The sequence below is a fragment of the Choloepus didactylus genome, chromosome 1 (assembly GCF_015220235.1).
Source record: "Choloepus didactylus isolate mChoDid1 chromosome 1, mChoDid1.pri, whole genome shotgun sequence".
NCBI classification, from domain to species: Eukaryota; Metazoa; Chordata; class Mammalia; order Pilosa; family Megalonychidae; genus Choloepus; species Choloepus didactylus.
The window spans coordinates 45,445,963-45,466,697 of record NC_051307.1 but is presented as its reverse complement, the minus strand read 5'-3'; the positions used below and the strand labels follow the sequence as shown (position 1 = coordinate 45,466,697).

The window sequence follows — 20,735 nt, the reverse complement described above, 5'->3', positions numbered from 1 at the left end:
GGTAGGGATAGAAAGAAGTGGATGGATTGGAGAGGTTTCTTCATGGTTTAAAGAGAACCTGTTGCTGAGATGTAAATTAAGAATGAAGACAAGGTTTCTGGTTTGAAAAAATGTATTATTGCCATTGGCCAAGATAAGTAGGAAGGTCACATTTGATGAGGAAGGCAATGAGGTAAATCTTAAGTTTTGTTCTAAGACTGGAGGATGGGTGGGGTAGAAGGTGAGGGAAGAAAAAATTTAAGCTTCTATCTTACCTCAACTTGTCTGCAAATTTTATTTTAATAAAACAAAATACATGCACACCAGTTGGTGCATGAGGTAAGAATTAAATCACAAATTCAGGGATATTTCAATTTGGTATTTGAAGTTTAATGAATATATTAGGTGATATAAGGATATTCTCCTTCATTTTACACATAAATTTAAATTTCTAACATTTTCTTACAGCCCAACTAACTTCCTTGATGTTCCAATAACACACCAAAAACAAAACAAACAAACAAACAAAAAAAATATTTGCTCTCAGGGCCTTTGCACTTTCCTTCCCCTCTTCCTCAGACATTTTTCCTGACATCCACTTTGCTTGCTCCTTTCCTTCCTTAGAGTAGTTGTTCAAATATTACCTTTCCAGAAAGACCATACCAAGCAACCTTAGATTTCTTTATAGCTCTTTATAGCACATATTACTAATTGACCTATTATGTATTTATTTGTTTATATTATTTCTATCTCTAACAGATTATACATCCAAGAGAAGATAAATTTGGTTATTTTGTTCATTTTTCTACCCACAGTTTCAAGAGCAGTGCAAGACCCATAATGCATACTCAATAAATATTTATTGAGTGAATTAACAAATTAATCCCTTATCCCCTATTGTATTGACACAATGTTGTTAACTAAATAAACCAAACCAAGAGTGCTGAAGATTAAACTTTTACATCCTAAACATGCATTAGCTTTATATATATATATCACTTGGAGATTGGAGAGAATCAAATTCTTCATGAAAAATGTACAAAATATTTTAAAAATACGTAAATAAACATATAAATAAATAAGTAATTTTATTGTGTTCACTTGTAATCACATGACATTTTATTCCTAATCCCTCATATGTGTTTCATATATCTTTTCTCTGCAAGAGACTCCAAACTCTGCTCCATTTATTTATTTAGATTTTATGCACAAGGATAAGTTATAACTCCTTGAGACAGAGCATCTAATTTTCCAGGACACCCCACAGATATCAGCAATTACACTGCTATACAAAATGTTTCCATCCAAGCAAATAATTTGTTTTCGAGTGAAAAATAAAGGATATTTCACCTCTGAAGAGAATTTTTTTTTGTTTCTTTCATAACTGTGAATGACCTGAGAGACCCATCTGGTCTTTCCACAAATGAAAGAAAGAAAATCCTTCAAGGGTAAAATATTACTTATTCTATGAGAAACCAATTTTAAATTAAAAAAAGAAAGTGTTTGGCTTGTATCACAGTGTGTGTCTGATTTGAATCACATTCAGCTAGTACTGTTGTACACACTTAAACTATTTTTGTTGTGTAATACATGTATAGAAGGATGAAAATATTTTATTTCATAATAGGCCTTTTCAATAAGCATGAAAACCATTCACACATTATCAGGATAAATGAAATACTGTAGTGCATGAATATTTTACAGTTTACTGACAAAGTCAAGTAACACCGTTGCACCTATACACATTTTTCTATGAACAAGTTCCAAAATTATCCTGAAACATATTTCTGCCTCAAATGTAGGACAGAAAGGGTAACTTAGTCATTTTGCTGAATGATTAATAGTAATTGAATGAACCAAAATTAAACATTATTTTTTAAGTTTTAAACTACCTCCTTTAACTAGACCATTTTTGCACTGGGATAGTAATCAGTTTCCCATGCAAGTATACTTTCAATTAGTTTGGGGGACATTCCACATTCTAAGTCACAAAATATGGATTAAAAGACTTTCACCATATTTTATGCCAAAGCATGCATTTCTTTTCATGCTTACTACCTTGGATCAAATCTTCATTTTATCTCTTCTTGATTTTTGTAATTATATCCTAACTTATCTTAATGACAATAATTTAAACCAAATTCAAATTCTCCTGGATTCCACTTCTAGATAAATCTTTGGTATAGTAGAAAAAATGAAATTGTGAATTAAATAAAATTGGGTTAAATATCAGAAATATTTGCTAGATACATGGCCTTAGATAAATGAATCAATCTGACTCAGCATCCCCATCCAGTCTACAAATTGGAGACAAAATAAGCTCTGAGATCTGTGAAAATAAAAGGAGATAATATTTGGCAAGAAGCATCAAGGGTTGTAACATGGCAAGTAGTGAATGAATGTTAGTTCTCTTCCTTCTTTTCCCTGGGACATAAAACAATTAAAGTCCACTCATCAGTGTCTTCTCATCTCCTACCTGATAAACTCTGAAACTGCAAAGACATAAAAACTTTGCATAATGTGACTTCTTTTTACCTTTCCAAAATAATTTCTTCCCATACATCCTCCAAAATGACCTGATGCTACAATGATGGATAAGGCTACACAGTTACAAAAAACACTATTTTTTTTATTCTTTCCCAACAATCTACAAATTCTTTGTAGGGATACACTGTGTATTCTGCTATTCAAAATGTGTGTGAATTCAGAACTTCCTGCTATGGGCAATGATTACATAGAATTTTATCCCATTAAAACTGTCTTTACCTATGTATCATTTGAAATATCTTAATTTACTTCCAGAATCTTCTAGTTTGAAGACAACAGTTTTAAGGATAAGCCAATATTCTCTTCAGATAGAATAGAGATTAATTTAATGTTAAAACAACAATTTTAAAATGTCAAAGGCAACCAGGGAAACCGTTTAGTTTGGTGACCCAAGAAGTTTATTCTGTCCATGATTTGGGTAAATGAGGCAATCATTTTCACCATAGACTCCAAACAGGAAGTTCTATTTCCCAACAGCAACAACAACAAAAATAGACCAACATCCTCCCATCCCTCAGTAACCTGTGACACACACTGTTCTAGTTTGCCAATGCTGCGGAATGCAAAACACCAGAGATGGATAGGCTTTTATAAAACGGGGTTTTATTTCACTACACAGTTACAGTCTTAAGGCCACAAAACATCCAAGGTAACACCTCAGCAATCGGGTGCCTTCACCAGAGGATGGCCAATGGCATCCGGAAAACCTATGTTGGCTGGGAAGGCAGCTGGCATCTGCTCCAAAGCTCCGGCCTCAAAACGGCTTTCTCCCAGGACGTTCCTCTCTAGCAAGCTTGCTCCTCTTCAAAACATCACTCCCAGCTGCACTCCGTTTTCTCTCTTTGAGTCAGCTCATTTATATAGCTCCACCGATCAAGGCCCACCCTGAATGGGAGGGGCCATGCCTCCATGGGAACATCTCATCAAAATCATCACCCGCAGCTGGGTGGGGCACGCTCCAAGCAAATCTAACCAGCATCAAAACTTCTGCCCCACAAAACTACAAAGATAATGGCATTTGGGGGACACAATACATTCAAACCAGCACACACACTTTAGGACACAGCACTCAGATCAAAGGAGATTGACACTTTCTTGGATATAAAAGCAAAGCAAGAATTGAGATTGAGGAGCATAATGTAAGAAAGAAAATTCTCTTTGGCAACGATGTTGATGGGCACTCAAACTTAAAACAAGTGTTTTTGAAAAGACTAAAAACTTTCTCTCATACAGTAATAATGATCCTTATATAGGAAAATGTGACCAGTGTAAAATACGTAAAAACTGATCAGCAGAACTTGGAGACTGCCAGAGGAAGGAAGTCACTATGTATTGTACAAAAATTTTACCAGCCCAGATATATTTGCTTTAAGATTCCCAAAGAACAAATTGGACAATAATATAATTGAGGAATTATGGGAAAGTTATATTAACACCCCACTTTATAGAATCTGTAATTTGTTGTAGTTATGTCTAAATTAATAGGGTAGCAGTTATATTATGCACTTTATAACACTCATTTCAGAATACAAGGCATTTGGGGGGCTATTTTTAAAAACTTGTATTTCCTTCATAAAGTTCTAAGTCAACTAAACAATTCAGGTAAATTATATACTTATAACAAGTTAGACCCAATTTGACAACATTTATTAAAAGCACAGCTTAGGAAATATTTTTTTGATAAAGGCTGTTTGTTTCTTTGTGTGCTTGATGTCACATGTTACATAAAATCCCCCACTTCTGGGCAGTGAGCTGGGGGGACAGAATTAGCAAAACATAATCCTCTGCTCTCTGGAACTCACAATACAGCACTGAAATTTACAGATTTGTGGTTTCTCAGTTGAAAGTGACACTGCAATTTGGAAAGAATTAGAATAGTAATAGTACTAGTAATAATAAACAGTAATAAAAATAATAAATTACTAAATAGTAATAGTATTAAAAATATCTAGCATTTTATAGTACTTCCTATGTCTGAAGATTAAGCCTAGGTATTTCACCTTTGCAAACTCTATTATCAAAACAAATATATGATCTAGGAACCATTGTAATGCTCATTTTACAAATAAGGAAACTGAGGCACAGGCAAGGAATTGCCTGTGAATACCCAGCTAGGAAGTAGATGAACAGGGACTTGGAGCCAGTTAGTTTGGCTCCACTGTCTAGTTTTTAGCCACTATATTATATTTATGTTCATTGCACCTTTAAAATAATTTTGGAGAGCAGTTATTTGTTACAACTTGTTTAATGTCCTTCCCAACTAGTACCTCCATATCTCACAGTCTATATTGAAGTCAAATGGGCTCAGTTTTGAATTTTGAATTCCTTAATTTCTATCATTATCACATTGCATAATTCACTTCACTTCTCTTAACTCTAAGAAATAGTTTTCTCAGCTCGAAATGGATAATCTCTTTAACTCTTGATTTTAAAATAGCAATGGGGAACAGCTCCCTGAACACAACTGCCATCCTACTTTGCTAGCCCTAGGAATCTCCACTTTTCTGACTCAAGACTTTCTCCAAAGTGAGGAGATCTCTTAGCCTGAGCACACAGGAACAGCTTGGAGGTACAAGGGGGCTAATTACCCCAAGGTACCTCTCAAATAATAGCATGCTTCAGTTCCTCATCCTTTTGGACAGAAAATTCTGAGGTGCATCTGCAGAGTTCCTCAACTGGGCCCTAATGGAAGTGACCTCCAATTATCCAATATAGTAAACAGTTCATTACTCTCATTATTATATTTTCTCTCCAAGACTCTCTGTGCCAGTTTGTATATATTATGTCCTTCAGAAAAAGCCATATTCTTTGATGCAGTCTTGTGGGGGCAGATGTATTAGTGTTGATTAGGTCGGAACCTATTGGTTTGGTGTTTCCATGGAGATGTGACTCAATCAACTGTGGGGGGCAAGACCTTTCACTGGATTATTTCTATGGAGGTGTTGCCCCACCCATTCAGGGTGGATCTTTATTGGATCACTGGAGAGTTTTAAAAAGAGCCACACAGGCCAAGACACTGCTGCAGCTTACAGAGGCATTTTGAAGACGATCTTTGAAAGCAGACTTCTGCTCCAGAGAAGCTAAGAGAGAACAAATGCCCCAAGAGCAGCTGAGAGTGACATTTTGAAGAGGAGCTGCAGCTAAGATAGGACAAAATGCCCCAAGGGCAACATTTTGGAGAATGCCATTTTGAAACACATCCTGGGAGCAAGCAGACACCAGCCACATGACTTTTGCGCTAACAGAGGTTTTCTGGACGCCAATGACCATCCTTCAGTGAAGGTACCCTATCGTTGATGCCTTACCTTGGACACTTTATGGCCTTAAGACTGTAACTGTGTAAGCAAATAAACCCACTTCATAAAAGCCAATCCATTTCTGGTATTTTGCGTAAGGCAGCATTAGCAAACCAGAACATTCTCCCTTACTCTTTTCCCTGTTGTAACCTCTCAAACAAACTACCTTTACATAAGATTGTATCATAGGCACTGCTTTTAGGATTAGGAATGAAGGAGGCAAGAATTAAAGGAGGTAATCCATGAAAAGCACCTAATTTGGTAACTACTTGGAAGTATGTCATGTCATTGGTAATGATAAAATATTAATATTAGTTTCTACCCTGAAAATTTGGGGCTTTTGGTAACATATGGGTTTCAAATTTGTTGTATGAATCTCCTTAAAGAAAGCAAGCCATGACCCAAGATGATGGCCATAAAAATAATGGAAAGAAGCACCAGTATACCCAAGGAAATTCAGTTCTGCTTTCATGAATCCTGATAATCATAATCACAAAAACACTACAAAAAAAGTCAAAAAGTCTGATGTTATTTACATCATATTGAGCTATTTTGAACTTTATTTACAATGAAGTTGTTTTGAGGAGGAAAAAAAGGCTATACTACAAGACATTTTATTATGTTTATATAGACTACATGTCAGGATAATTATACAACATATCCTAATGTAGCAAAGCATAAGAAATAGTTTTTGGCATGTGTCTGAATAAAAGGAATGTTTTCCTTCACTGACTCTGAAATGGGATTTAAATGTATGTGAGGTCCAATAAAGCTAATTTGCAAGTTGTCACATTTTTGTACCCTAATTTTTGAATGTCATCAAACTAAAAGTCCAGTTTTATAGTCATCCTTACATTTGAGTACTTAATCTTTTCCCTTACCTTCTACCCTCTTTTTCTTCCTCTCAAATCAGTTTTTATTCAAAAAACTTTTTTTTTCTAATTTAGGTAGTTAACAGCTTATTTGAGAAGATTAGGAAACCACTAAATGACAAAGCAAGATGTAGGACTCTAGAAAGTATACTTTATGCTGTAGGAAATAACAAAAAGATCAGTGTGGAACAAAGCAATTAAGGATAATTAGAAGGTGGAATTTTCTGATCATTAAAGTATTGTGATGTTGAAAAATATATGAGTTTTTAAAAAATTCAGCTGTAAGGAGAACACCAACAAATAGAGGAAAATATTCTTTGCAATTTGGCTAGAACCAACAGCTTGCCCTGTGAAGTAATGACTTCTGAGAATATTGTAGACTGAAACCAGATCACTAAATGCAATGAAACATATTTCAAAGAATTAACAGCCAATTATGAAAACTTTTTAAATTGACCACAATCTCACTAAAAAATGGTTACAATGGTAATATGTGAATATAATAATTTTTACAAATCTTCATAAATTTATATTAACCAATTAATATAAATAATTTTCATAAGCCACTGTATTCTGTGTATTATAAAACATGCACAAATAAGGAAATTAAAAATTATTACATACATACTAACTAAGTAATATTTTAAAAGAGGAACATATGCATGATTCTAAAAGTAGCTAATGTCCCAGGATAAGCAATACACTTAGAGCAACTTTTGTGGTGGTAAAATATATTCAAAAATCTTGAGAATTGCTATTCTGGGCTCAATTTTTGAGATCTCATTGTCCTTTCAAAATGTGTTTTATTTACAAGTACTACAGAATGTTTGAAAACAAAAAAATTAATAAAATTATTTTAGCTTCATACCATCCTAAGAGTTGACTTAAATAGTGCTAGGTAAAATGTTAGCTCACCTAATTCTTTCTCAACTGCTAATTCAACTGCTTCTCTACAGGAATCACATTAAACAACACTGATACTTTTTAATGATAATTTTGTAAAAACTGGTTAATATAACATTAAAAGAAATTAATTTAAAGGCACAGGTGAACCATAATACATAGACATACATTTCAAGTGAATGAAAAGGTGGCTGCATCACTGTCAATGCTTCTGTACTGAGGAAACTTCACTATACCTCAGGATACCTTTGATATAGTATGAGATACATGCATCAGCATCAATTTGTTATGTAACACTGATAAAATATAATCACTCATTATTAAGTCAAAATGACGATAAAAACATAAATTATGTTTCCTCCTGTTCTAGTTTGCTAATGCTGCTTGAATGCAAAGCACCAGAGATGGATTGGCTTTTATAAAAAGGGGGTTTTATTTGGCTACACAGTTACAGTCCTAAGGCCATAAAGTGTCCAAGGTAACACATCAGCAATTGGGTACCTTCACTGAAAGATGGCCAATGGCGTCCGGAAAACCTCTGTTAGCTGGGAAGGCATCTGCTCCAAAGTTCTGGTTTCAAAATGGATTTCTCCCGGGATGGTCCTCTCTAGCAAGCTTGCTCCTCTTCAAAACATCACTCACAGCTGCACTGAGTTCCTTCTCTTTGAGTCAGCTCATTTATATGGCTCCACTGATCAAGGCCCACCCTGAATGGGTGGGGCCATGCCTCCATGGGATTATCTCATCAGAGTCATCACCCACAGCTGGGTGGGGCACATTCCAAGCAAGTCTAATCAGCACCAAAATGTTTGCCCCACAAGGCTACATCAAAGATAATGGCGTTTGGGGGACACGATACATTCAAACTGGCACATTCCACCCCCTGGACCCCAAAATGACATTATCTTTCCAAATACAAAATACATTCATTCCATCACAGTATCACAAAAACTTAAATCATTTCAGTAACAAAAGTTAAGTACAAGATCCTATCAAAATCATTTACAGGCGTGGTGGGTCCTAAGGCATAATTTTCCTTTAGCTTTGTATCTGTGGACTTAGAACAAGTTATATGCTTCCAATATACAAAGGAGGGACATTCATAGGATAAACATTCCCATTGCCATAAGAAGAAACAGTAAGGAAAACGGTTAACAGAACCGAAACAGTTCCTAAAACCCGCAGGACAAACTGCATTAGATTTCAAAGTCTGAGAGTCATTTACAGAATGACGTTGCATTCTTGGGGCTTGAGAGAGTGGGAGTCTAACCCTTCCTGAGGGTCTTTGTTGCAGCCCTTTCCTCTCCAAATGCTTAGGTGAGTGCTCCAACACATCCACACATTGGGGAGACCACCTTCTTGCCCCCACCCTCCTCAAACATCGGAGCAGCTCCTGGATTCCCTTCCATCTCCGGGGCACATGCTCAACCCCTTCAGAACAGTGTGGTGGCAGCCAGGCTCTCCCCAATTCCCTGGGAATGTGCTCCACCCTCTTTGGGACCTGAGGTGGCAAAACTCTTCCAGAGCATCGAGGCGGAAGGCCCACCCTCAACCTCCAGGGCAAACTCACCCTTTCCATGCATGTGGGCTGCTCCGCTCTCTCAGCCTGAGACCTCTTGACTCCAGACCTCAACCTCCATGGCTCTGTCTTTGAAGAAATTTTTCCTGAAATTTGTTCCTTGTCTGTCTCCTCCAGTCCAGACTGGCAGCATTTCTGTCTGTACCGATCTCACAAAAATTCTGTTGACTTTGCATGAAGCACACAGGAGTCAAAGCCATCAGACAATAAGACTTTCCACAAATCCTTTCTGCTTAACTCCTTTTCCAATCTTGGCTTGTACTGAAATGGTGGCTTGTACTGAAATGGTGGCTGGGTTCCATGTTTGTTTATATCCTCATGTTGGGCTGTAGCTTCTGGGATTCCAACCCCTGGAAGCTCATAATTTTCCAAGCCATCAGTCTCTGGTTTCTTTGAACCCAAGAGTTCAGTTCTAAGTTTCTCTCTCTCTGCTCGCATTTTACTATAAGCTGCAAGTAGAACCCAGGGTACATTCTCCACAGGTAGTCTGGAGATCTCCTCAGCTAAGTATTCCAGGTTATTGCTTTCAAATTCTTCCTTCCATCTGACACGAGCATTCAATTTTGCCAAATTCTCTGTCACTTTAAAACAAGGATCACCTTTCTTCCAGTTTGCAACAACACATTGATCATTTCTGCTCAAGTCCTCATCAGAAGTATCTTTAGAGTCCATATTTCCATAAACAGTCTCTTTAAAGCAGTTTTGGCCTTTTCTATCAAGCTCCTCACAACTCTTCCAGAATCTTCCCCTTATCCATTTGAAAAGCCATTCCAACATGTTTGGTATTTGCTGACTCAGCAGCAAAAGCACCCCACTTCTCTGGTACCAAAATCTGTTCTAGTTTGCTAATGCTGCTTGAATGCAAAACACCAGAAACAGATTGGTTTTTATAAAAGGGGGTTTATTTGGCTACACAGTTACAGTCTTAAGGCCATAAAGCGTCCAAGATAACACATCAGCAATTGGGTACCTTCACTAAAGGATGGCCAATGGCGTCCAGAAAACCTCTGTTAGCTGGGAAGACATGTGGCTGGTGTCTGCTCCAAAGTTCTGGTTTCAAAATGGCTTTCTCCTGGGATGGTCCTCTCTAGCAAGCTTGCTCCTCTTCAAAACATCACTCACAGCTGCACTGAGTTCCTTCTCTTTGAGTCAGCTCATTTATATGGCTCCACTGATCAAGGCCCACCCTGAATGGGTGGGGCCATGCCTCCATGGGATTATCTCATCAGAGTCATCACCCACAGCTGGGTGGGGCACATTCCAAGCAAGTCTAATCAGCACCAAAACATCTGCCTCACGACTACATGAATGTACACAATGCATTCAAACTGGCACAGCTCCCCGTACTAATAGAGATAGACTGGGTAGCCAGGATCTAATGCATCCAAATTTAGCATCAAAGTTTAGAAGGGGACTTAACATAAAACCTGTAGAGGGCCACTGCTTAAGATGGAGCACAACTCTGAGAAATTTATAAGCAGACAACCTCCCTCATTAAAATAAAGCAAAAATGTTTCTTGTATGATTTAATAGAGAAGTCTTCAGAAAAAAGGACAATTGAGTGAGCTATCGATATCTGTCTGACTATGTTCCTCTTTGTCCTATTTACTCTCATTTGTATGTCATATGTGTGTAAGATTGTTGACATTATTGTCACCTCTCAAGCTTTAGAAGGGATGCTGCTTTCCATTTATTATTTTACCCCAAGATCTTCAATTTAAAATCCATTTAAATTATAGGAAAAAAAAAAAAGAATTAAAAAGTTATAGCCCACAAAAAGCAAAAAGAATAGAAGATGATCCAGAACAAGAAAAGGGGATCAAACAACAATTTTGGGACTAGGCCAAATGGCTATGTCTTTGGGCCAAGATGGAGTAATAGGGACTGGATTCACACTTGTGCCTGAAACACCAAAAACATAAAAAAGTATATGAAACTATAGCTCTCAAGGCATTGGACATTTTTCATTAGCAATGAAGACCAATGATTCTAAGACACAAGAAACAAATGAAGTAAACTCTACAACTTACTACATGAAAGAGTTTCCAGACCGAAGCATGTGGTAGGGAAATATAGGCAAAGAACAACAGTACTGCAAAAATTTAACTAGATTTCCAGGAAGGTCAAGGTAGTAGTTGTCAAAACAGAGTAACATAGAGGGAAGAACTGAGGCAAGAGAGAAATTTGGAGATCCATAGAAAGAAGCCCACAATTTTTCAGCTGAGTATTAAACTGTGTATTGAAATAAAGAAACTACCCAAGGATAGGAAAGAATTACACAAAAGGATGAGAGGACACAGTCTCAAGAGCTCACAAAAGCCAAAGAACATTTTATGTTCCCATCAGCAACTGTGTAGAAACTTCGTTATTCCAAGGGGATCAGATATAGGACTCAAAAGGTTTTGCCTCAGTAGTGGGGAAAAATTAACCACACAGTAAATACTGCTCTGATCCCAACTAAAAAAAGCTTAAAAGCAAAACCAAAAAGTTAAAAATGTTTCCAAGAAATTTAATCATACATATAGCAAAGGTCAAAAATATTTATAAAAATACAAAAATATTAAACATAAAAAGGTAAAATTCACAATGTTTGCCATCTAACTGATAATTATCAGGCATGCAAAAAGCAAGAAAATTAAACCCATAATGAGGATAAAAACAAATCAATCTAAAATGACCCTGAAAAGAAGACACAGATGGTGTTCCGGTTTGCTAATGCTGCTATTATGCAAAATACCAGAAATGGATTGGCTCCACTGAAGGATGGCTGATGGCAGCCAGAAAACCTCTGTTAGCTGGGAAGGCACTTGGCTGGTGTCTGTTGATCCTGGTTGTGTTCCAGCTCATCGCTCAGTTCCTGTGCATTCTTGGTTCTTTCTCCAAAGATGTTTCAAAATGGCTTTCTCCAAAATGTCTCTGGGTCTTTTTTAGCTTCTTCAGCTCCTGTGCATCTAAGTATTGGGGTCTTATTTTAGCTTCTCTGGAGCAAACTCTAGGCTAGCATCTCCAAATGTCTCCAAGCATCTCCAAGTGTCAGTATCAGTGTCAGCTCTTAACTTCTCTCCAAAATGTCCCTCTCAGCTGCTCTGCTCTTCTTCTATTTGTGAACTCTTTTATAGGACTCCAGTGATTAAATCAAGACTCATACTGAATAGGAGGGGTCCATATCCCCATGGAAATCATTTAATCAAATGTTTCACCCACAGCTGATTGAGTCACTTCTCCATGGAAACACTCAATCAAAGGATTCCAACCTAATCAACACTAATACATCTACCCCCACAATATTGCATTCAAAAGTATGGCTTTTGGGGGGACGTAATATATCCAAAATAGCACAGATGGTAAAATTAATAAAGTACTTTTAACAGCTATTTTAACTGTATTCCATATTTTCAAGAAAATAGAGAAACTATTGAACAAGAGGAAACATGCAAGAAAGAAAGACTCAAAGTAAACTTCTAGAATTGAATAGTACAATTACTGAGATTTCCTATCTTTTAATCCATTTACCTGCTTATGTTCCTTTATTGATTTTTCCACAACTCTAATGTCTGGGGCTTCTGGCATGTCTCTATTCATTACCTTTTCTTTTGAGAATAGGTCATGTTTTCTAGTTTCTTCATATATGAGTAACTTTGAATTGTACCTGGGACAATATGAATATGTTTAGAAGCTCTGGGTTCTGCTCTGTTCTTGCAAAAATTATTTACTTTATTAGCATACAATTACCTTGGCTGTATGAAAGTGTAAGCTCTTTCTTTGGTGGTGAGCAGCAGTTAAAATATCGGTTGAGATTTTTTTAGCCTTAGCTGGGTTGCTCCAAATCTTCCCCATACTTGAGAGAATAAGAGGTCAGCAAGAGATTTGGGAAGAATTTATACAAATAATCTGGGGCTTTCAGTAGCTCTGGCGCTCTCATTATCCCAAGCTCTGCCTTCCAGTCCTTTAGCTAGTGAGACTTCACATATTCTATCCAAATTTTGACCGTTTCATGTGTTGCAATCTGAGTCTGCCATCAGACTAAGATCTGTAAAAGCAGCAATTCATTCAGCATATTGTTTTCTTCTAAGTGTAGAATCATTTCCATCTGACTTTAGACTATATATATATATATATAGTCATGGCTAGAATAGTTATCTGAAGGAAGGTTGGTCTGCTAAGAGTCATGATTGAAAAACTGAAATGAGTAACTCTTATTAATATTAAATATTCTAAATAGCACCTTGTCTTCATGGATATAACAGAGATTACAATCAAAGAACAATTACAGAAAACACTGGGCTTTCAGAAATAATGTGATAGCATTATGCATTGAATACATGTCTTTACATTCCTTAGGGAAAATTATTTTCAATCTGTAAATATATACTCAACAAAACTATGAATCAGCGTGAGAGCGTTTGTATTATTTGTAGTTCTTTGTTGCAAGACACTTTAGCTTATCTCCCTCCTCTCTCGCTTTGCTATAAGGAACAAGAAGAAACCACGTGACTTCTTCAGCAGTCTCCCCGGAAACCTCCTTTACTAGATCAATGTACCCATTCATTAGGTACATTTTCTACTTTACATACTACTGTAGGCAACAGGGTTGCTAAATTGTCCTTTTTCCAGTTTCCAAAGTGATTTTCCTCACTTAACTGCAATCACTGAGTCACATGAAATTTCTAAAACTTTCCTCAAGGCTCTTCAGGATTTCACCAATGCTTTACTCAATGCATTTTCCAGCTTCTACTCTCTGCTAGTCCCAAGTAGTTCTAAGACCTTTCCACATTTTAGGTTCAGTTCTTGTTAGGGTCCCATTCAGATACCAAAATATACATTAGTTATTTACTGCTGCTTAAAAAATAATTCCCAAACTTAATGGGTTTAAAGACAAACATTCACCATCTAATACTCTTTCTGTGGACAGGAATCCAAAAGTGGCTTTATATGGATGGTTCCGGCTCAGGGTCTCTCATGAAATTGCAATGAAGATGTCATGTGAGGCTTCGGTAATCAAAAGACTGGATGGGGACAGGAAATACCACTTCCTGGATGGATCACTCACGTGTCTATTTGTAGAAGGTCTCAATTTCTCACTGTTTTTCGTTAGGAAAACTTACCATGTGAAACTCGCCATAAGGCTGTTTGATGTATCCTCTCAAAATGACAGGTGGCACTCCCCACAGCAAGTAATTGAAGAATGAGTCTAAGATGGCAACTCCAATATATTTTATGACCTATCATCAGAAGGCATACTTTATCATTTTCACCATGTTTTCCTCATTAGGAGTAAGTCATTAAGTACAACCCAAACTCAAGAAAAGAGGAATGAAGTTTCCTTTCTTGAAGAGAAAATATCAAAGAATTTGTGAATGTCTTTTAAAATGACCTCACCAACTGTAGGACCAAGTAATTTATTTGTAGAAACCAACTGTAGGACCAAGTAGTTTATTTGGAGAAATGAGTATATCATGTCTTCCCATAAAATTATAGCAATCTCCTTTTCCAATGTAATGATATGATATGAGAGCTGACTATTGTATTTCTCCCAAATAGAGGAAACGTGCATGAAATCAGTTCTGTAAATTGTGAAACATATTTGCAAAATTATATGAGAGGAATTCTGTTATTGGGAGTAAGCAGGGTCTTGAAGTCATCATGCCTGTGTTCAAATTTCTCTTATGCCACTCACTAGCTCCATAATAATTAAGACCATTTCCTATTCCAACTCTCCTAGCTCAATACTTAACTACATATTAAGCACTCAATATATTCAACCTTCATCTTTTTACAGAATGAACAAAAAATAAATAAAATTGTGATGAAATGTAAGGAAGGAGAGAGACATGATTCTGGAACTTAGGTCTTAGTCTACAAAGGCAAGAATTTAGAGAAAAAGCAGAGAAAATTTAGGGGAGACACAAATCAATACATTATCTTCACATATGGCAGGCATAGAAAGAAAAACAAGAATATGAAAATGAGAAAGAAGAAAGACAAACTCTGCACTCAAAAGGCTATCTAAAACAAGGCTAAAGATGGAGTATTGAACATATTTCATATGTGTGTTAAGGATGGGCACAAATTCTCTGCTCTTCTTTCCATAAATAGGTTAGGTTTACTTTCTATATCCATGATGATTTGCTTGACCAATAGAACTTGGAAAAAAGTTGTTTTATGGGACATTTGTTGTCTCAGTAAGATGTTTGCTGATGCCAGGTCAGGAGAAGGTGTGACACTTCCACCTGGATCTCATGGCACACTCACTATTAGAACCCAGATGACATGCTTGGAAAAAGCCCTTCTAACCCATACTGAGACTCACACACACAGAAACTGAATTTGCCAACCAGTAGCCCCAGAAAGCTCCAAAGTGACAGCAGTACCAACATGACAGCCATGTTAGAAAGCAAACCTTGAGATAGTACTCCAGCCCAGCTGAGTCACTCTAGCTTATGCTACATAGATTAGAAACACATTTTCCACATTGAGCTTTGACAAAATTGAACTTTGACAAAATTATACTTTTGTATAATCCACCAAATTTTATGGTGGTTTGTAACACAGCAATAAACAACCAGAATAATGTGGGATTAAGTAGACTAGATATCTTAGAGTAACAGAATTGTGAGTCGATTCCTTCACTGGGAAAAATCCTAAACATGGTCTAAGCACTGATTAAAATTAAAGAACAGAATTGAGCAAAAGGCATGTAGAAGTCAGTAATTAGTGAAAATCAATGAAAAGAAAATTGTTTGCCACAGAAAATGAATGAGGTCTATGAAAGTGACCTTTGTGTTAGTCAAAGTAAGCAAAATAAAACACAAAACCAAAAAATTGAGAGCAGGATTCTTATACGACTCTTCATTGTTGAATTCCCAGCAGCTACTACACTGACACAGAAAATACTGAGTGGATACTTGCTGAAGGAATGAAGAAATAAATTCAATGTTTTGTTCAAATCATATTTCACTGACAAATAGATTTTGTAAAGAAATAGGTTTTCAATTATTTCAAGTCTCAGCATGAGTTTCTCACCTTCAAGTCCAGTGTCACATATTGAGTAAGCAAGTTTATTTGGCATAGCCACTATGACAAGGCTTTTCAATGATGTGGCCATTTTGAAAAATTAGAATGTAAAAAACACAAAACAAATTTATTTTTAGGTCCAAGTAATGTGAGCAAGTCATCTTGACCCTTAGATCTTTGTGAGATTCCCCCCATTCTTGACTACCATCTTGGTCTGTACCCCATCCCTGAATCTCACCCATGCCTCATTATTTGATGATAGTACCCACCAGTCGATCAGAGGTGGCCCATGATGGAAGTTAATCATCCTGATCTAGATTCTAGAACATGACTATCATGAAAAAATCACTAATGCATTTCAGCAACTTAAGAATATTAATCAAGCTGTGAAACTAATATTCCCCACCCCTTTTTCTACCAAATGTTGGGGATAGAATTTAATGATATGTAATGAATTATAATAATATTTTAAAATATGATTGAGTAAATCTACTATTTTCTTTGGAAAATCAGATTTTTATTAAGATGTGTTTCGAATTCAATAACTTAAATTTGAATACCAGACATCACATTTTTTTCAGTATGATGTAAGGTATGGCTTTAAAGATGTATATTTTAAAGACTTTAAAAGGTTAAGAAGAAAGTTCCATTCTATGAAATGTCATCTTTTTTCACAGCTATGGAACAACTGCACAAAGTCAGACACTACCAGGAAATGTGAAAACAAGATGTAATTTTCACATCTTTAACATGGCAAAGTGTGAAATATTTTCCAAAGGTATGCATGTCTTACAGGGGATTATGATTATTTCAGTAAAGATAAGGATTTCCCACCTTAAAGTTTAGCTATTTTTAAATGCCTGGTAAAACTAGAAAGTACAGAGTGATTTCACATGTGTATGTGGTATTTCAAGAAAATATATACTGTAGATACTACTCAGGTCTTTCCTAGCCCTACTTTTATGCTTCTCCTTTCCATGTGCTGCTTAAACCAGTTAATTGAAAAGCACATCAGTGTTTTGCAAATTGTAGTTCATGAAAATTTCTTGAGATGTGAAATCAAGTGAATTAGACTAGCATTTGGTACTACTACTACTACAATAATATTTTGACTATAGAATGAATAATAGAGTGGATCATTGTAACTCTACATATTGCTTCATGACACTTTTACTTCACTTATGTGCATGTGGAAGGGAGCATGTGTACTGTAAATGAATTTACTTGTGTGGATAACAGTAAATAAACAGGGGATGATAGGCTGAATTGAGTATTCTATCTGCTACCAAAGCCAAAAGTTCACTGAATGGAAGCCAGTTGATATTCTTTCCCAAGTTTCTTGTTCTTAGAGAGGAAAGTTATTGCCATTTATTCTTAAGTATGATTTAGTCTAACCATGCTATTTCTGTACCTTAGATATTTAAAGACTATTTTCAGTGCCACTTTGAAATTGAGTCACAACTTCAATCCAGTAATCTTTAGACTAGTTATAAATCTCCTGGAAATGTAATCATAATTCACATATTTTCAGTGTTATCAAGATTGAAGTCAGCTACTCAGAAAATTCCCAGAGCCCAAGAGGGAAGCACAGGCAAACAAGTCATATGAGTTTCTGGTCAAGGATTTTAAAATAATTTAGCTGGTTCAACTTATCTTTCATCATAAAGACAAAGAATCAGAAAGCTAGAAGGGGCTTATGTATTTGAAAAGAGAAATTAGACTTTAAGAATTCAGGCAAATCAAAACCAGTAATGAAAAATGTCACATGAAGTCTATGCAAAGGAGATTATAAGAGAAACAAATGGGACTCAATTTGGATAAATTCACAATGGAAGGTATGAAATAGATACAGACACTGAAACATATTTCAAAATAAAAGACAGAGGTACTCTGAGAGGAAAATATAATGGTCTCTGGCTTTGAGGAGGTTAAGTGCATATGAAATCATTCATTTATTTTTTACTCAACAGATATTAAATATAAAGACTATGATTGAGAGTCCCTGAGGAGAATATAAAGATGCAGATTCTAACTTCATGGAAATTAGGGCCTTGATACAAATATGAGCTGAGTACATGTAATCCCAATAAAGCATAGCCACCTGCAGTCTAGTCTGAGCTCAGTGTAGCATTCAAAGGAATGCCAACCAGTCCAACATCCAACAAGGATTTGAAAGACTATTTAAATCCTTACAGTTCTTTCAAAATTGCTAAGAGGATTTATTATTGAATTCGTTATGCAATTCATTTTAGAAGATAAAAACAGATTCTACCATATGCCTTCAAGTCTTTCTCCTTCCTTTCTACAGTCTCCAAAACTTTCCCAAGAACCAAGCACATACTGATTTCAGTCTTTCTTCACTGTCCATTTCACCTTTGGATCTATTAATTATCTTCTGACAGAGACTATCTGTGCTGGCCTATTTAAATCTACTAAGATGGTACGTTTTAGTTTTCTCTCTATCACCTCAATTTTGTACCCAATATACCTAGGAGTTAAACTAACAAGGCAGATAATACTAATATTTTGAGGCTAAAGGTAAAGCTATGACTATTTATACATATGTCTTATACAAAATTATACTATATAAAAATAAAGAAAATATAAGATGGAAAATAATATCTGAGAATGATCTATTGATATACAGAGTACTGACAGAAAAACAAAGGTGGGAAGAAAGATGACTCATTCAGTGCCAGATACAGTTAATATGAGTTGTTGGTAAGATTCAAAAAGGACAGTTCTAATGGAAACCTTCACATGTTGGATAGAAACTTCAGAGAGAGGCCACAGTTGAGGAAAAATGCTTGAATTCATGAGGATGGAGAAATATTGTTGAAATCACAAATTGTATGAGAATGCAAAGGGTGAGAGTGTTGATTAAGAGCCAAGTCTTTGGGGATATTCATGGGAAACAACTATATTCAATGGATAAGATAAAGAAAAGGAGCCCAGATAACAGATGGCAAGAGGAAAAAAGCTCTGGATAATTTTGTGTTGGGTAATAAAAAATTAAGATATAACATATGTTACAAAGAGATCAGGTAATCAGTTATATACAGGGCCAATGGATTTATGTACTGGGTGATTATTTGTGTGCTATGAACACAATATTTACTTTAAAACTTACAAGAAATAGTGTTAGGGATTTGTTCACTTTTTTCAAAATATAAACAAAAATTTAGTCTGTCTATTCAGAATATGATCTTAGGACATAAACTGATTACAGAGGCTAAAATAGCAATGACAATATAGCAATACATATACTATTAATGTACTTGGTGAATTGTTTGCCTGATTTTAAAATTATGAGTGGAAAATGGGAAGATGTAAAATTACTCTTAAGTAATACTACTTAGGAAAATAAAGTGATCAGTTCTTGCTTTAACTCAAAATATCTTAGTGCATATTCCTATTTCTGAGAAAGAATAATGAAGATCTCTCAATCACGTTTTTTTGTTTGTTTGTTTGTTTGTTTGTCTGCTTTAGGTAAACATAGAATGCTTAATTAATTCAGTATTGGTTACTTGGTTGTGTTGGATTTGGGGAATGAGCTTATTACTTTAGGAAAAGTATTCCAATTACAGTTTCTTACACAAAAAGCATATTTATAGTGTTTGAAGAATTTATAACACAAGTGCCAACAAGGGAAATTAAAAAAGAATAAGATAGTGTCATATTAGCCAGGACTCTATTTTCAGCTGCATATGTGAGAACTCAACTCATATTAGTTTAGGATAAAAAGAAGCAATGGAACATTAATGGTTGAGATCAGACTGTGGAATCAAACTACCAAAATTAGCATGCTGGCTCCTCTTATGATAATCCTCAGCTAGTTGCTTATTGTGGTAGACACAGTGATACACATTGTGTATCATTGCATCACACTAGATTCCCCTCCAGTGAAGAACCTGATGTAGTATTAGTTACTTATGGTTGTCCTAACAAATTACTTCAAACTGGGAGACTGAAAACAAGAGAAATTTATTCTCTAACAGTTCTGAAGGCCCAAAGTCTGAAATCAAGGTGTCAACAAGGACACACTTTCTCTGAAGTCTCCAGGAGAGGATCCTTCCTTGTGTCTTCCAGGTTCTGGTGGCTGCAGGTGTTCCTTGGCTTCTGGCTGTATAATTCCAAGCTCTGCCTCTGTATTCACCTGGCCTTTTCTCTGTGTCTCTTACAGGGATGTTTGATATTGGATCTGGGACCCACCTGGATAATCCAGCATGATCTCATCTCGAGATCTTTTACTTACCTGCAAAGTTCTTTTTTCTAAATACAGTCACATTCACTGGTTCCAGGACATGGACAAATCTTTGGGGAGGGGGGCGGTTTATTCAAACCTTTACAATGGCAATTGTGGGGAATGCCACTGGCAGCAATTTTCACTTGTCACTACCTTTCTGACAAAAATTGTGTGAGCTGAAGAGGGCCAAGTTGTCTAAAGTCACAATCTCTTCCCAGTGTGTCCACATGTAAGACTGATGCAAGTGGGCTATAAAGATCCATCCATCTTGCTCCAACAGGATACCTCTGAAGGACCAT

At 36.1% G+C, this 20,735-nt stretch overlaps 1 pseudogene; it reads right to left on the bottom strand.

Annotated features, from left to right (window-relative positions):
* LOC119508195 overlaps positions 1-20,735 on the bottom strand; it is a 36,899-nt pseudogene extending 16,164 nt beyond the window's left edge.